Below are 16,998 nucleotides of genomic sequence, written 5' to 3'. Positions count from 1 at the left end.
TCCTCATTTCTCCCTTTATTTTGGTGACAGGGTTCTTCAAAAAGCACCTGGTAGAGTTTGAAAATTAGCAATGTAAGGACAGGGAAGGTGATAAATTGTCAGGCCTGGTGTTATTAAATTAATTCAGTCAATGAGTAGAAATGTTGAATAAACTTCCGGAGATGTTAGGTTAGAATGGGTAAAAAAAAAAAAAAAAAAAAAAAAAAGCAGATACCAGACAGGAAGCAGAGCTGCCATCAATATTCTTATAACATAAGGGTGAAAACCCTCACTAGTTTACCAAGTAAAATGTCAAAGAATGCCAGTTTAAGAACTGACAGCAATTCTCCCAGTTGAAGGTGAGTCAATATTGCTTAACATCTTTCTGTGGTTACTGGTACTACATTCTTCAATAGTGTCGGATTGTGACTGTATATATTACTGTGACACACAAATGTGATGAGATGGCAGTTTCCTCTGAAAGTCTACAAGGCCATGCAAATGTTTTCAGTTGAGATTTTTACCAGATAGTTTTTATTTTTTTTCCATCTAAAATGCAACACTTAAGAGAAGGCAGTAAAGTAGCAAACATATCAGTGGATGAAAAGAACAAAGAACACTAACATTGTTTTTAAAAACAAATTATAACACAAAGAAAAAACTGCATAAAATAAAATGAAATATTATAACCCATACATGTGGTATCCTTGAGGTCTAAGTTTAATAATTTGTTCTGTGTCTGTGTCTGTGTCTGTGTGTGTGTGTGTGTGTATGTGTGTATAACTTGTGCACCTGGTTGTGCATATAAGTATAACAAACTTTTTTTTATATGATATAACTCTCACTTCTTTTGGACTTGAATTTTAAGTCACGGAATGACACATTAATTGAAGAGGACAATGAAAGTGACATATGTCTCTTTCTAGGGTCTTAATGAAGTATTCAGAATTATAATTCACAAACTGTAGTCCTTTGTCTCATCATCTCAAATTGGGACGGTAACTCATGTTAGAAAGTTTTACTTCCATTTGCTCTGCTGTTTCTAGAGAGCAGTTCCAAATGGGGCTTTGCAGGTGGAAGACCACCACAATGTCATATGTGAAATAAAGCTTATTTGCTCAAAGCACTGTTCTGCTATTAGAAACCACAGAGTACAAGCCTCTTCCTTTATAGGTGAGAGAAATAGAGGTCCTTTAAGATTAAGTATTTTCCCCAAGGTCATGTAGCGAATTACAGAGGTAACAAGGAAGAGAACATACAAGAAGTCCTCAGGCGGTGCTACTTAAGTGCTATTTTTAAAATTTTATTAGGTGCTGCCTCTTAAATACCTCTCTTTCAGGTATTTAAAAATGTCTCTTTCAGGTTATACTTCTTAGCTTTATAAAAATCCTATGCTGTATTAATTTCTTCCTTTTATAGATATGAAAACTAAGGATTAATGAGGCAAAATAAATCATTCAAGTTTATACAATAAGGAAATTGCTGAGCCAAACTTTCCAACTAAACCTTTGCCATCAAATATTATGTACTTATATGCTAGGCTGAAATTATAATTACCAATCTGTATAATATTTTATCTAACAAATGTAGTGAAGTTTTTCATTAAGCTATGTACTGCAGCTCTATAAAATGATAACAAAAAGAAAAATAAATTTTGCCATTGTTTAGGAAAGGGAAAATATTTTACTTCTTCAAAGAATCATTGTTTTGCTATTCTATTTTTTGTTTTCCTCTATAATATGAATGATTATTTTTTCTATTTTGTGAGTCTTTATTGAACCAGTTCTTCAGTAATCATTTACAAGATTGTAAAAACATTTGTTCTGTTCAATGATTTCACAAAATATATCATGCTTGACAAAAATTAGCTCAGAGACACTGATGCAAGGGGAGGGTAGGAGTTGGAGTCAAAAGGCTCTGGGAGAGGTAACTGCCAGTGAAGTGCTGCTTTCTGCTCTGAGGTTAAAGAAAAATTAATCCCTAAGACCCCACATGCCTGTGTTTAAGGAGCAAAGATAATAATTCAAGTAACTAACAAGGCGAGTTTGTAGTGGAAGGCAACTGTAAGTCATAATTCACTAGTGCTTTTCAATGCCTGATAATACAAAGGACTCAGAAGTAGAAGATGACAGATTGATTGTTAAATGAAAAGCTAGAGGCTTTGATTACTTGAGTGAATAAAAATAACATGCTGGAGAATATACCATCTTTGATTACTTATAAGCCATGTAAACATTGGTGCACACAAATGTTCATAGTCACTCAACTTTGTGCCACATGTTTTTCTCCATGCCAGCAATCATGCAACTAGTTGAATGAATGTATTCTGAGGCAGTAAAGCCACTATTTGTTGATAGAGTTTTCTATTTTCTATCAAGTTCATCTCATGTTTGGATGATTTTTGTCAAAAACCTGGGTCCTGAAATAAATGGTAGGAAGAATCACAGTTGAAGATGAGGTTAATGCAAGCTGACTGCATGAATGAGTAGAGCTTTAGAGAAAGATCATAATAGATTCTTTACCATGGGAGTCCAAAAGATTCTTCAATTAGATTTAGTAAATTTACCAGTGGTAGATTATTTGCAGCCTAGCAGCAATTATTCCTTTCCTTGCATTAAGAGGCGGAGTCTGTTTCAGCATAATGTAAATCCGGTTTGTTTTGTGACAACTTTCATCAATAGAATATGGAAAAATAATGCTGCACAAGTTGTAAGCATAGGCCTTCAGAGACCTCATGAATTGTTGCTTTCTCTCTTGAAACTCTTCATGAACTGTGTGTAAATCTGAGTAACCTTCTGGAAAAGGAGAAACCACTTGCATCAAGCTGACTTATTCCAATTCTGTTGTCTCCATAGACTAGTGAGACCCTATCTGCCCTTCCAGCTGACTGTAGATGCATGAGTGAAAAGACTAGATGAACTACTGAAATCATCAGAGATGTAAACATTGATAAATTCTTCAAGCCTAAGCTGCTAATTTTGAGATGATTTGTTACTCAGTAAATACTAACTGATACATTGCATAATAACAAATTATTTCTTAGCACTGCAAGTAGACATGCCATTCTATCTGAGATTTAGGATCTTATAACAGATTTCTATAAATGCTCATCACTTGTTAGTTGTCGCGACCCCTTGCCCGCAAGGAAGACGCAACTCGGGAATCTTCTCTCAGCAGTTTATTCAGGTCCTTGATACTTTTTCTTCTCTCCCCTGGATGCCCCTCCCAGCCTTAATAAAGCACCTTAAGCCCCAATGCGAAGCTGCCACGTGGACTTTTCTCACAGGGTGCCAAGTCACAGCGTGCCAACTCATTCTGATAAGGAGTTGTTTGTCACAGACTACAGGGGAAACCAGCGCCATCTTGTAATGGCGGCCACAGTTCACAGAAACGGCTCACCACAGTTCCCCCTTTTTTGTTTTTGTATGACAATACAGGCGAGAGTAGAGGTCCTATCCCACTGTGCAGAAGTGGCTGCATAGTATGGCTCAGCCCTAAGGAGGCGCCTTCCCCAGATCCGAGGCCATATCAGCCGACGCCTTTTTTCGTGGGGCGGGGCGTGGATAAGGTGGGGTAAGGAAGGATGTCAAACCCGCATGCAATAGGACATGCTCTCCTTGAGGTCCACTCCAAGGATCACTCAAGTGCAGTGCCTTGCCTTGCATCCTGTACCGTGACGATGGTGGACGGAGGGGGATAGCTGAGGCTGAACTGTGGCTGTGTACAATGACAAACAAGTTGACAGCACCCTGAAAGAAAGGCACGGACTTTAAAGCGATAGAGAAGCACTAGTGTGGAAACCCATCTGCGTGCAATGGCAGCAAGACCGGCAGAGTGCAAGGGCTTTCCAACACTAAGAGAATAGCGAGGAAAGACATGTCGATCCCAGTGCAATGTTATAATAACTTGGGGTGCAACGACCATGTCAAAGATTGACTGTTTAAGATGCGAAAGCCAGACCTGTGGCGAGTTGCCGTTTTCTAAAGCAGCAAGAGCTTGTATGATCATAGCCTTATCGTGAGCACTGCGGGCCTTGAGGCGACAGAGAAACCACAAGCAGAGAAACATACCAAAGCAACACATTGCATCAAAAATGCCTATTCCCACCCACTCCTTAAAAAAGGAAAAGGCAGATGACAACCAATTGGTAAATTGACCCAAGGTCACTGGATTGACATGGGTGTTATTCAAAACAGCAATCTGAGTTAGTTGAGACTGGATCAAGTTTTCTGCTTCCATGGACCAGGTTCCGGATAGATATTCTCCGATGATGCATGAGGCATTTCTGGAATCATAAAATCTGACAGAGGTTATACATAAATGTGCTCGTTGATCAATACAACCCAAATGTACTAGGTCAGACAATTCCTCAACTTGAGCTTGAAGTAACTCTATCCTTTGATTAGCAGCCAAAATCCCAGATAAAATGTGTTGATTAATTCTACTTTGAGATTTAGAAATTACTTGATTGTATTTTTACTTAAAAGCAAATTTATACTAAACACATTTATCTCAAATATCTGTAACTGAAAAAACAGAGTATCTGATAAATGTAAATATAAAACTTAAATTATAGGTTTTCTGTTGAAGAAAAACAATTAGGCAAATATATATTAACTAATCAATTAGGCATGTGCTAATTAATTTATAGATTAACAAATATAGGTTATCTAAATATCTAAAATATATATATAAAGAATAAGAACATAACTTATAATTGTATTAACTTTATGTAACCACGTGGTCTTAAAATATTTGGATCCATTTAAATTTATTTTTTAACTAGGAGTGCACTCTTCTATGTGACGTCACTTGATGTAATTGAAATAAGATCCTTGAGTATACATTTTTATTTTTATAGTTAGCAATGAAAATAAGGATTTTTTGGTCATCACAGGAACTTTGTCGGCTTGTTCCTGTGGCAAGCAAATGCATCCTCATAACCTTCAAAATTAAAAGTAAAATATAAAGAAGCATATTTGATATCTCTCATCAATAGAACATTATTCAGTAACACAACTATAGAGAAAAAGTCAGGTTATTTAACTTAGAACTAGCTTAAATTTAGGACTGTAACATAGAAACCTGTGGAATTAAATTTTGTCTGAAAAAGATATCTTTCATTAGCATTTACAGGTAGGCATTTTGTTGTAAAAAAATACAGGCTCTGAGCAGCTCCGGTAGAAACCTGAAACACAGCAGTACAGGTTAGTGGCTGGAAAGCGGGACTAGAAGTCCTGTCTGAGTGACTGTGGAAGAACCAATCAGAAGCCTGCAAAAGTGTGGGAGGTGGGACCAGGAAGCAGCTATGCCGGCTAGGCACCCCATGGTTACCATGGTGATGCAAACAACATGGAGTCTGGTGCCCATTTTCAGGGCAAAAGTTCTCCAAGTTTTCTTAGCCGATTGTATTTTGTTTGATTTTGTCTGCATTTTCCCCCGCCTGGCCAAGATCTTACTGCGGTAGCAGCTTGTTCTGTCTCTGTGACCTGCGGTTGCAGTTGTACATCCTGTACTTCCTGGCATTCCCCTAGGGAGTCTACAGATAGAAAGGGGTTGGTCCGTGGGAGGTGACGAAGTCGCCCACTCCCCGGGGTACCATTCCGTCCCTGGATTGCCCCATACACCTAGGCTTCCGGGGCCCGGGCTGGGCCCCTGTTTCCGTTTTGAGGGCAGCAGCCAGAACCTGTCCTGTAATATGAGCTCCATCAATATCCTTACAAGCTCGAATCATGTCATCAACACTCTTTGCTCTGGTAGATTTAATAGCATTTTGGCAATAGGAGTTTACATTTTTAAGAGCCAATTGCTTAATGACCGGCATGGCTTGTTCCAAGTTAGGGAATATTTTTTCTGCTACCTGTATCAATCAGGCAATGAAGTCAGAATAAGGCTCAGAGGGTCCTTGAGCAATTTTTGAAATTTTTGTTTTAGCATTTGAAATAGGTAGAGCCTTCCAAGCCTAAATGGCTGCTGTAGCTATCTGAGCATAGACCCCAGGATTATAATTAATTTGTTGATTTATGATAGCATATAGTCCCAAGCCTGTTAACATTTCAAGGTTATGCCGTGGGAAGCCGGCGTCCTGATTGACTCAGGCTAGCTCGCGACACCTCTCTTGATTTTCACTTTTCCACAACAAAAAATCCCCTCCGGACAACACAGCCATGCAAAGCTGTTGCCAGTCACTAGGTGTCAGCTGATTGGCAGGGGTCTGTAATTAGTAATTGCCTCCTTTAGTTGTTTAATATCCTTAAAGGCTAAAGGAACATGTATTCTGGCCGGCTGTCCATCGGCATCCAAGTTTTCAATTACTGGGAAGTTTGGGCTGTCTTAGGCTGCCACTGAACACCCCCCAGCCTTCTGGGGTTGTCCTTGTCCCAATCGGGGTTACAAGGAGGAAGCATGACTGCATCGGGGCCGTAGGTGCTTTAAATCTTGACTTTTTTAATTGACCCTCCAGTTCTTCTATCTCCCTTTCCAATTCTTCCTCCTGCCAGCTGTTACCATGGAGCCCAGTTAGTAACTCCCTTATCTTAGAAATGTAGTCAGCACTGTGAAGCCCAGCTCAAGGCCAGAGGCCTTGTTACATATTTTTGTGAAAAACTAGTAAGGGAGTGTCCAGTGCCTGGAATGCTGATTTTTTCAGACAGTGGCCAAGTAAAACAGGGTAACATGAAAATAGGAAATTTTATCTATATTGAACCTTTTTGTAGAGATTCTTTTGCTGAAAGTCCTAAAATAAGCCATGGTGAATATTCTGGAGAAGGTCAATTAAGACTTTTCTGTGGGCCTGATAGGGAGGGGGAAGATGAGAAGGCGGGGTTGAGAGCGGCTAGGGTGGATCTAATTCCTCAGAACTGTCTGAGCTACTTGTGTCCTTGGGAGTTTTTAACTCAGTCAAGTCCGGATAGAGCCTTCTCCTCTGTTTAACTTCAGACTCCCTTATCTGTTTACCACTCTTACTCCTAAGACTTTCTGTTACCTCGCTATGTGACCCCTCTGATTTTTCTTCATGCAATTGCTCAAGAACAGCTTGACCCTCGCTCACAGCTTTCTGGCATTTACCATCCATTATATACCCCCTCACTAATTTCCAAAGCGGAATGGTACTGCCCCTTAAAGTTCCTTGTTTGTAAGCGAAATCCAGATCTTTCCCTAATTTGTCCCAACTAGGTATAGTAAGGCTGCCCGAAAATGCAAACCACGGCGCAGCAATATCTGTCTTCTGTAAAAATCTCTCTAAAGTACTACGTTTCACTTCCAGGCCCTTGGAATGTAACAGGTCATCTAGGGCCAGGAGGAGCGGACTTGAAGATGCGACACCCATGACACAACAACAAAAGACGCACAAAAAACAACAAGAGATACCACAAAAAACAAAAACGAGATGACACAACAAAAGAAACACAGAAAACAAAAGTGAAAGTACACAGTGCAGCTGCAATAAATATGAGGCTCTCTCTTTCTTTGCAGAGGAGCTGACCCCGCTTTGGACGCGGATCCCACTTACTGGGACTATCCCTGCTTTCATTGCAGATCCCACTTACTTGGGACTAACCGGTGCACCACCCCTGACTGACTGAAAGTTCTGGTTCCCGGGTTTCGGCACCACTTGTCGCGACCCCTTGCCCGCAAGGAAGACGCAACTCGGGAATCTTCTCTCAGCAGTTTATTCAGGTCCTTGATACTTTTTCTTCTCTCCCCTGGATGCCCCTCCCAGCCTTAATAAAGCACCTCAAGCCCCAATGCGAAGCTGCCACGTGGACTTTTCTCACAGGGTGCCAAGTCACAGCGTGCCAACTCATTCTGATAAGGAGTTGTTTGTCACAGACTACAGGGGAAACCAGCGCCATCTTGTAATGGCGGCCACAGTTCACAGAAACGGCTCACCACAGTTAGTAATGATACATGTGTGAATATCTTTGAAATATAATCTGCCTCATAAGCATAAAAATATTCATTTTAAATGTTGATTATAAATTTATTTAACAGAGTGCTTTAGAAATGATTTTAAAAGTCTCTATACCTCTGAGAATTATAAAATATCAGCAGATAAAATTATGTTAAAAAATTCTCATTGATTTTCTATTATAATTATTGGGATAAATTAATGTAACAAAGGCTCTGGAACATGGTAAAATGTTTAGGAATTGATATCTTTCTTTAATGAGGTTACATATTTATAGAAAATAATATTAAAAGTTTTCTAGTTCTTCTTGAATGGCACTATCTTTAAATGAAAGTTTTTAATGGAAAGATATTTTTCTTATGTTTTGCTAAAAATTTTTAGACAAAATACATGCATATAAACAAGCACACATACATACATGCATATATACATTCAAGTATGAAAATATGTCTATAAATAGATATACATATATGTATAAAATATTGCATACCTAGATATCTAATTAAAAGAACAACATTAAAATGTACAAAAACAAACAAACAAAAAAGGATAGGACAAAAAAAAAAGGGAAAGAAGCCTCAAATCAGGTTTCAGCAAGTGGCTGCATTTTTTGAGAAGTTGTTTAGTTTCAGCATAACCTCATAAGTATAACTTTATATCCTGTATAATCTCATTAAATCAACAAGTTACTTGGTGATCAAGAAGAGCAGACTAAATATAATTGTCCTAATAGAAAAACTGGAAGCAAGTGTTAGCAAAATAATTTAATTTGAATTTTTCTATTTTTATAATATATTCTATGTAGGTTAATTACCCATCAATAAGAACAGGACTGTGTGTCTCCTTGATAATCACCATTAGATTAAACTCAAAAAGAAAATGAATTGTGATGCAAAAAAATAAAAATAAAATAAGAGAGCTCATGTATAATGGCATAATTTGGCGTGAACATACTTTATATACAGAGTTAAGAAAAATTGTGCTGTGAATGGATAATTACGAATGTAATGCACTCCACTATTGTCATGTACATAAGAAATTAAAAAAAAAAAGAATGGATGAATGGATAAATGAAATGAGGATAATGCATTAAAAAAAGAAAAGAAAATGCAGAATTTGCTTCCCAATGGAAAACGAGGTCATTTAATAATTCTCCATAAAATTTGCCTATAATCTCTTGTATGTAGGGGCCTTAATGAGTACAATATATTCAAGTAACTCTAGTTGAAATAGTAGTTGCTTTTAATTGCAACAGAAGTATAATGTGGTCCTAGTTAATAACATTGCTAATCCTATTTTCTGCATTTGATGAAATATTTTCTGTAGCTAATACACATATTTCACATGTGACATTATAGTAGATCATAATTATTAAGGCATGATCATCATCAGCCACAATACTTTGTAGGGTCTATTCTTGGTAGCTTAAATATATTATATATAATCCCCTAAAAAATCCCATGTCAAGTAGTTGGTTAAGACATTGTATTTGCAAGGTTAAATGTCATTCGGGGAAGTAAACAGCAGGTTTTTAGGCTTAAAGACTAGGTCCCTGGATGGTTTTAAAGCCAGTGAAATTCCATTGCACTTTCATTATTGGTAAGTCCTGAGGGAGATCACAATAGTCCATCCCAAATATTTCTTTGATATATTCAAGTTGGCTATTCAGAGAAACTGCAAACACAAACATGGCTCTGACATGCTATCCTTTCATAAAAATAAATTTAAATAGGTCTATATGAGTGAACAGCAGACACAGACAGAAATTTTTCCAACTGAGGGCTGCCTCTCTGCCTAGAGAAGATCTTTTCATAGGAACAAGAGATTGGGGGTCTAAGACTTGATGCAAACAAATGACCACAGCCATATCTTCTGATGATAGCTACAGGAGAGATTTTATCTGCCTAACAAAACATTTGTTCACCTTGTATTCTTCTTCTCCACCTCCCATAGATTGTTGCCACCCATCCTTCAGGGGCCACAGGTCCCTTTTCTTTGTACACTCAAATGTTATTTAAGCTTCTACTACCTAGCCCTCCTGTGAGTCTCCCTGTGTGGGGATGAGTCCTGTGTTTTGGCACAGGAGTCTTTTTTTTTTCTTCTGTTACTCTACTATTGCTTAATTTCATTGACGAAAATTATGGAAACTTCAGAGGGAAAAGAGAAAAATCAAGTTCCCTACAGTCCTTGCTGTGCTATGGCAAAAGCAGCACCGTTGTCAAATGTTTGAAATAGAAAGAATGGTTAGGAATGGCCCTTGCCTCTAAGAACTTGTACCCTAATTGTGCAAACAAGGCACGTACATAAGAAATACCAACATAAGAGGACACATCAGAATTGTTTTTGTGGGAGTAGAAGGAGGTCAGATGCACACTGCAACAGACCATAACGGAAGTCAATAATAGAGGATGCTGCACTTCACACTGTATTAAATGATTGCTTCCAGACATCTGTCTAGAGTACAGGCGAGGGGGGGAAAGAAAGCATTACATACTTAGAAATAAATAGCAGGTTGGGCAAACTGCCTGGCTGGTCAAATATAAACTGAGACTCTCAATGTATAGCTCCTTACCTTTCAGTCATATTCAGCTGGTCCAACTGATTTGTCTTCACTCTTGGGAGCCTCAAAGACACTCCTCAGGTCATCAAGGGCAATGGAAAAGTGCTCAATCCTGAGTCGACTGGTCAGGGAGTCCTCCTTCAGCACTTCAGGACGGCTGTGTTCCCTGGAGTGGTCACTTTTGTGCTCAGGCCCCTTCTCTCTAGGCTCTGTACTCACTGTCTCTTCCTGTGCTCTGCAAGGCAGTCTTGGGGGATGGAGAGGTTCAGGTGCTGATGGCTCCTCTCCTTTGGGCTCAAGCAGTTTGCTTTCCTGAAGCTGCAAGAGCCTGAAACGGCTGCTCTCAGGACAACACTCACTTCTTTGGTAATCACTGGATTCCGATTTCTGCCTCAGGAGGTTCAGGGAGCCCTTCTGAATTGGAAACAGGGGTGGCTCTAGGTTGTCCTGCAATGTCAAGAGATTTTTTTTTTTTTATTAAAAATGTGCTCAGACATCTTAGTCACTTTCAAGACACCCCTTTCAGGAGTACCAAGTCTTGCTATATGATATCTGGCTCCTGACTTGACCTCAAAGGTTATACCAGTTAAGCTAGAATAAACACATTATTAGGGGAATGGTTTATACAGATGTGGAAATTTAAATAAAGAGACAGGATTTAGGAAAACATGATTTTATTCCTTTCTCTTCTATGTGAAACCAGCCTTGATAATTCATTGTTTAGTATACTCTGATAAAAGGGCAATTTATGAAAAAGGCAATGAAGCAAAAGGGGTCATTCCTGCCTGTGTCAGTTTAGGATTTCTTTTGAAATTATTGGTTTCTGCAAATGTCTTACTTCAGAAATCATAGTCTAATAGGTAACAGTTATTAAGTTTTTGCTCTAAAGCAAAATCTTTAATAGTAGCTCTATATGCACACCCCAGTGTATCCCCAACATTATCACACACAAGTTGGTTTATACTATTACTAACATTGTGCAGGTAAGAAAATCGAGTTGCATGATAGTTGGTCCAGGGTTCTTACTGACAAAGCCTCGATTTGAAATACATTTATGCAACTAAAGAATCTGCTCTCCTAACCACTGAAGCTTAATACTTTTTGTACTTTAAATGCTCAGTTCTCATTCATTGTGAAACTAATTGGAATCTCACCTTGTTTTAGAGTTATGTAGTGTGTAGTATGAAAAACAAGGGGTGGGGTTGTGGCTCAGTAGTAGAGTGCTTGCCTATCATGTGTGAGGCATTGGGTTGAATTCTGAGCACCGCATATAAACAAATGAATGAAATTAAGGTCCATCAACATTTAAAAACAATTTTTTTAAATGGATAAATATACTTTTACCAGAAACATAGGTGTATGCATTCATATACACACACATACTTAAATTATGGGCTGCAAAAGTTACATGCTAGCATAAACTTTTGATATATATATACATATATATATATATATATATATATATATATATATATATATATATGTGTGTGTGTGTGTGTGTGTGCGTGTGTGTGTGTGTGTGTGTATTAACTACTTTCTATTCTAGCCCAGAGATTATGCATTGCAAGTTTGGGGCTTTAAAAAGTAAATATTACTCTTAAAGTATGATGTATTTTCCTGGAAAAGTATTAGCACAATGGCTATGATAAACTATATTATAGAGTAAGTCTTGGAAGTATATCAAAGGTCACCTAACACAATAGCCCTAGACTTTGCCTGTCAGCCATGTATGGAAAATGTTTAATGCATTGGGACTTAGTATATATATTAGATTAATAAATATATAAATACATATAAACAAAGTATAGCTTTTGTTAAATAATACTTTCCCTTACTATGTAAAAATGTCTGTTAATATTTTCTACTCTGATCTTTCATTTAAAACAATGTTTACCCCCATTAAGTTGATTTAATGGTATACTAGTCTTTTGTGGGACAGCTGGCAAACACTGAACTTACAGCAGGAGTTCTGTCCCAGTTTTGGTTTTACTAGCTGGGTTACCTAAAGAAAGCTTTATTAGTAAAATATGCATCAAGTATTTATTTTGAGGATGCATCAGATAATCCATGTGAATTTTCTAGTGTGACTTAGTACTCCTTGACCAATCTTTCCCTGTCTCTTCTTTACTTCTATGTTCCTCAGCCTCTGGCAACCACCATTCTACTCTCATCTTCTGTAAAACCAAGAGCTTTAGAGTCCATATGTGAATAAGATCAAGTATTTCTGTTTTTTTCTATTGCATAGTCGGGTGATATAGATAATGATAATGTACTGATTTTTTTATAAAATCAAAAAGAAAGGACTTTAAATGTTCTCACCACAAAAAAATAATAAATGTTTGAATACTTTGCTTACCCTGATTTGACTATTATACTATATATATATATATATATATATATATATATATGTGTGTGTGTGTGTGTGTGTGTGTGTATAAATATCACATGTTTTCCATAATTACATACAATTTTAATGTGTGCACTTAAAAATACCCAAATTCCCCATCTTTACTGTATATTAGATTTCACAGTGACTAATAAATTCTATTCCTATCTCTATCTCTGGCTAAAACAACATCATTTTAATTACTAAAACATTTACACCACTCATGATCCTCTTAGATCAGAGTGTTTGGGAAAAGAAATTGAGTGTTTTAAGACACAAATCCATAGACTAAACAGTCTGGAAAAATTGGCTTTAATAACATTGTTAATTAATAAGTTTGGATTAGTCCCTTACTATGGAAAGTCTCAATTAAACAGTAGCACCAAACAAGACCTGAATATCTGTTCAGGAAACTGATCAGCATATGTTGAGAATTTAATCAACATATACTGTTAATGTCTGTCTCCTGAGTGGATAAATGGAATACAGAAAAGATCTTATTAACATGGGATGTTTGAGAAACTGTCACAGCTGGTAATAGTGACCTCATGAGGTTATTTATTGGAAGAATTATTTCTGAGCCAACCTTGCATAGTTAGGAAAGGAAGGCTGATAGAAAGAAAAATTGGCAAGCCAGAGAGGAGAGTCATTTTCTCCAATTGAAAATGGGATCCAAAAAAGTAACACTGAGATAGGCTAAACATAAACCTATCAATTTATCTCACTGAATACAGCTAAAAACCCTGGAGCTTTTATTTAACAATTAATTTAAGAAACCATTGAAAGTGAGTGAAAAGGTGAGTTGTCAAGAGGCCTTGGAACCTGAGTCACAATATGGCAGTGGAACCCCTGGACTTGCCTTTTGCTTCACATGTACAGTACTGCTTAACAGAAGAATGAGTAGCCCAAAAACTTCAGAGCAGACAAAGAACTTTTCCCAGAAAAATCTTGCTTCCTCTAGTCAAAGAAGGACAAAAGTACAAATTGAAAGACAGAACAGTTTTGACCTTTGAACCTTTGGAAAAACACCAATCAAGAGCTGCAACTAAACCCCCACTCCCATCACCAAAGGAAAGAAGTGAGTATAGATCATTTACACCTTTGCTATTCCCTGCCCCACATACTAGCATGGTGTCAGAGAACACTTAGTAGGTAGCAGGATTTTTAGTCCCATTTGATTGTTTCCAAGTCCTTCTCAAAGATATCAGTGGGGGCCACCCTGTACTTCTGTTCCACCTAGTGGTAACACACAATTTTAATGTGTGATTTTAAAAATACCAAAATTCCCCATCTTTACTGTATAATAGATTTCACAGTGACTAATAAATCCTATTATCTTTATCCTAGGAATAATAATCCTATTCCTATCTCTGTCTTCTACTCATTTTTCCTCTACTCTGTTTATATCAGAAGACATTTCACCATCACCCACCTCATGCACGAGACTTTCCTTCTAGTGGGTTGTCATTGGCAGCCACATGGAGAGCAGTCAAGAGGAGCCTCTCCTCTTCCCAGCTAGCCAGGGTGATTCCGATAGAATATTAGTGAGGAACTTGAAATACCACTTCCACCCAGCAATAAGGGAGCCCCCCACTCTTAAGAGTCAAAGGAGGCTAATTGGGGAAACTAGATTTCTAACTCAATTTGGCAATAACAGGGCAACTCCCCTCTTCTGAAACAGACTTAAGACTCAGAATCTGTAATACAATAGAAAAGAATACAGGATACAATTGGAAATCACCCTGACCAAGAGAAAGGGTCACTCTGATCAAGTTTTCTTCTAAACTTGAAGGGGAAAAAAATTAAAACAACAATAAAAAATATAAGCAAAACAGGCACCGACATTGAGATCACAGATATGTCAGAATCATCTGACAAAAGAGTTTTTAAAGTTGCCAATATAAAATTGCTTTCCTGAGGAATTGTGAACATGATTACAAAAACATCAATGTCAATATCATGGAATATTAGAAAAACAGAAGAAAGATGGCATCATTGAGAAAGTATTCAGAGAAACTGTGACTGAAATCTCACTGAATTTGGCAAAATACATAAATCTACAGATTCAAGAAGGTGAACTAACCCCCACAAATATCATATCACATTTCAGAAAACAACATTGTGTTAAAATTATTAAAAGCAATGAGAAAGGATGGGCACCTTGCCTAAGAGGAAAAACAAATCAAAGGCAGCAGATTTTTATCAGAAACTATGGCAATCAGAAGGAAGTAGAACACTTTTTTGGGTGCTAAAAAAATAACTACCAACCCCAAATTCTATGTCTGGAAAAATTAACTTTCAGAAATGAAGAGAAAATAAAGAATTCTCAGAAAAGGAACACTTGGAGGATTTGGCACAAATAAATTTGTCCTAACAGAATGGCTAAAGGGAGTTCTTGAAAAACAAAGGGAATAACAAATAATAATAATAATACTCTTGGAACATCAGGAAGGAGGAAAGAACAGAAAGAGCAAACTCATGGATACATACACTATACCTCTTTTTTTTAAAATTAGGGTTGACAGTTGAAACAAAATGTGTAATAATGTTAACTGATGTAGTTTTCATTAGATATAGAGGAGCTACTTAATATAGTTATGTTATAAACTAGGAAAGATAAAGAAATAAACTCAGTAAAAATTTTACACTTAATTCAAACTTTTAAAATGTTAATGCCAATAGATTGTGAGAAGATCTACATATATTATACATATAGGCATATATTTATTATATTTAACATAAATATTATATTATCTGTAGTGATTTTAACATATCTATGATGCATATTCAGATGGTTTATCTAAGTATTATATATGAGAATGCTCAACACTACTCACTTTAAAGAAGTGCTTACAGGGATTCAGTCATTTATACGTGTGTGTGTGTGTGTGTGTGTGTGTGTATGAATGCTTATATGTATACATGTATATATATATATATATATATATATATATATATATAATACTTAGAGAAAACATCTAGATATCTATCATATATGAGGTATGCTAAAAATCACAATAGATTAACCAAAATATGTTCTAAGAAATATTCAATTAACCCATACAGCAACATGGAAAAGAGGGTACAAAGAGAAAACAAACTAAAATGTTAGATGTAAGCCCCACTATTTCAATTATTACATGAAATGTAAATGGTCTAAATAAACCAATTACAAAAGATTTGTAGGGTAGATAAAAAAATATTGTCCAACTACATATGTAAGGGTATTATGCTGAATGAAAAAAACCCAATCTCAAAAGTGACATAAAAATATAATTCCATGATCACAACTTTCTTCTAATGATGACATTATGAATATGCAGAGCAGATTAGTGGTTACTAGGAATTATAATGTGGGGGGTTGACTATGTGGAAGTAGAAAAATTCTGTAGATTGTGGTGTTTGTGATGATAAATGGTACAGAACTAGATATGGACACATTATGCTAATATAATTTTTCTGGATTTTATAATGTACTGTAGTTATGTAAGATGTTATTACTAGAGAAAACTGTATAAATAATCCATGAGATCACTGTTATTATTTTTGCAACTTTCTGTGAATGTATAATAATTTCAAAAATAAAAAGTTGGCACCTAATAATCTGGTAATCACTACTCCAAGTTTTATTCTATTTGTGGAAGGAGGAAAACATCAGCTTTAGCACCTGCATGCACATTGTTAAGTGACATAGGTAGTAAAGCATATAGCTGTCTATAACCTAGAGGGTCACACAGGGAACAGCTTTTGATTCTGTAAACTCCTGAGCATCCTGCATGCAGCCTCCCTGTACCCCAAGAGATAAACATAGATTGCTGCTCCCTCTATAAATCTGATAGTCTATGTGTTCTGAAGGTCTTTGGCCAAGACAGGTACTCTGATTCCCAAAGTCTGGATTTGCCACCAACTGCTGATTGTCTGCTCCATGTACACTCAGGCCCATGGTCTATTGCTTCTCTAGAAACTGCAGACCAGCCCTAGCCTGGCTAAATCACCTGGCTAACCAAAATGGTACGGGCTGACCCATACCTTCTCTAAGCTGCCAGGATCCTTTTCAAGTTTGTCAATCCTTCAATCTTAGGCTACCATACAGTTTTGCCTTATATGTGCGTTGTTTTGTTTTATTTGAGTTACAGTTGTAAGATCTTACACTAACATTTC

General features: G+C 37.0%; 1 pseudogene; it reads right to left on the bottom strand.

Annotated features, from left to right (window-relative positions):
* Positions 1-10,424: 10,424 nt before the first annotated feature.
* Positions 10,425-16,780, bottom strand: LOC144252022 (uncharacterized; annotated as a pseudogene).
* Between the last annotated feature and the right edge of the window lie 218 nt (positions 16,781-16,998).

This window comes from Urocitellus parryii, unplaced genomic scaffold (assembly GCF_045843805.1).
Source record: "Urocitellus parryii isolate mUroPar1 unplaced genomic scaffold, mUroPar1.hap1 Scaffold_358, whole genome shotgun sequence".
NCBI classification, from domain to species: Eukaryota; Metazoa; Chordata; class Mammalia; order Rodentia; family Sciuridae; genus Urocitellus; species Urocitellus parryii.
This window is presented reverse-complemented; position numbering and strand designations above follow the sequence as displayed.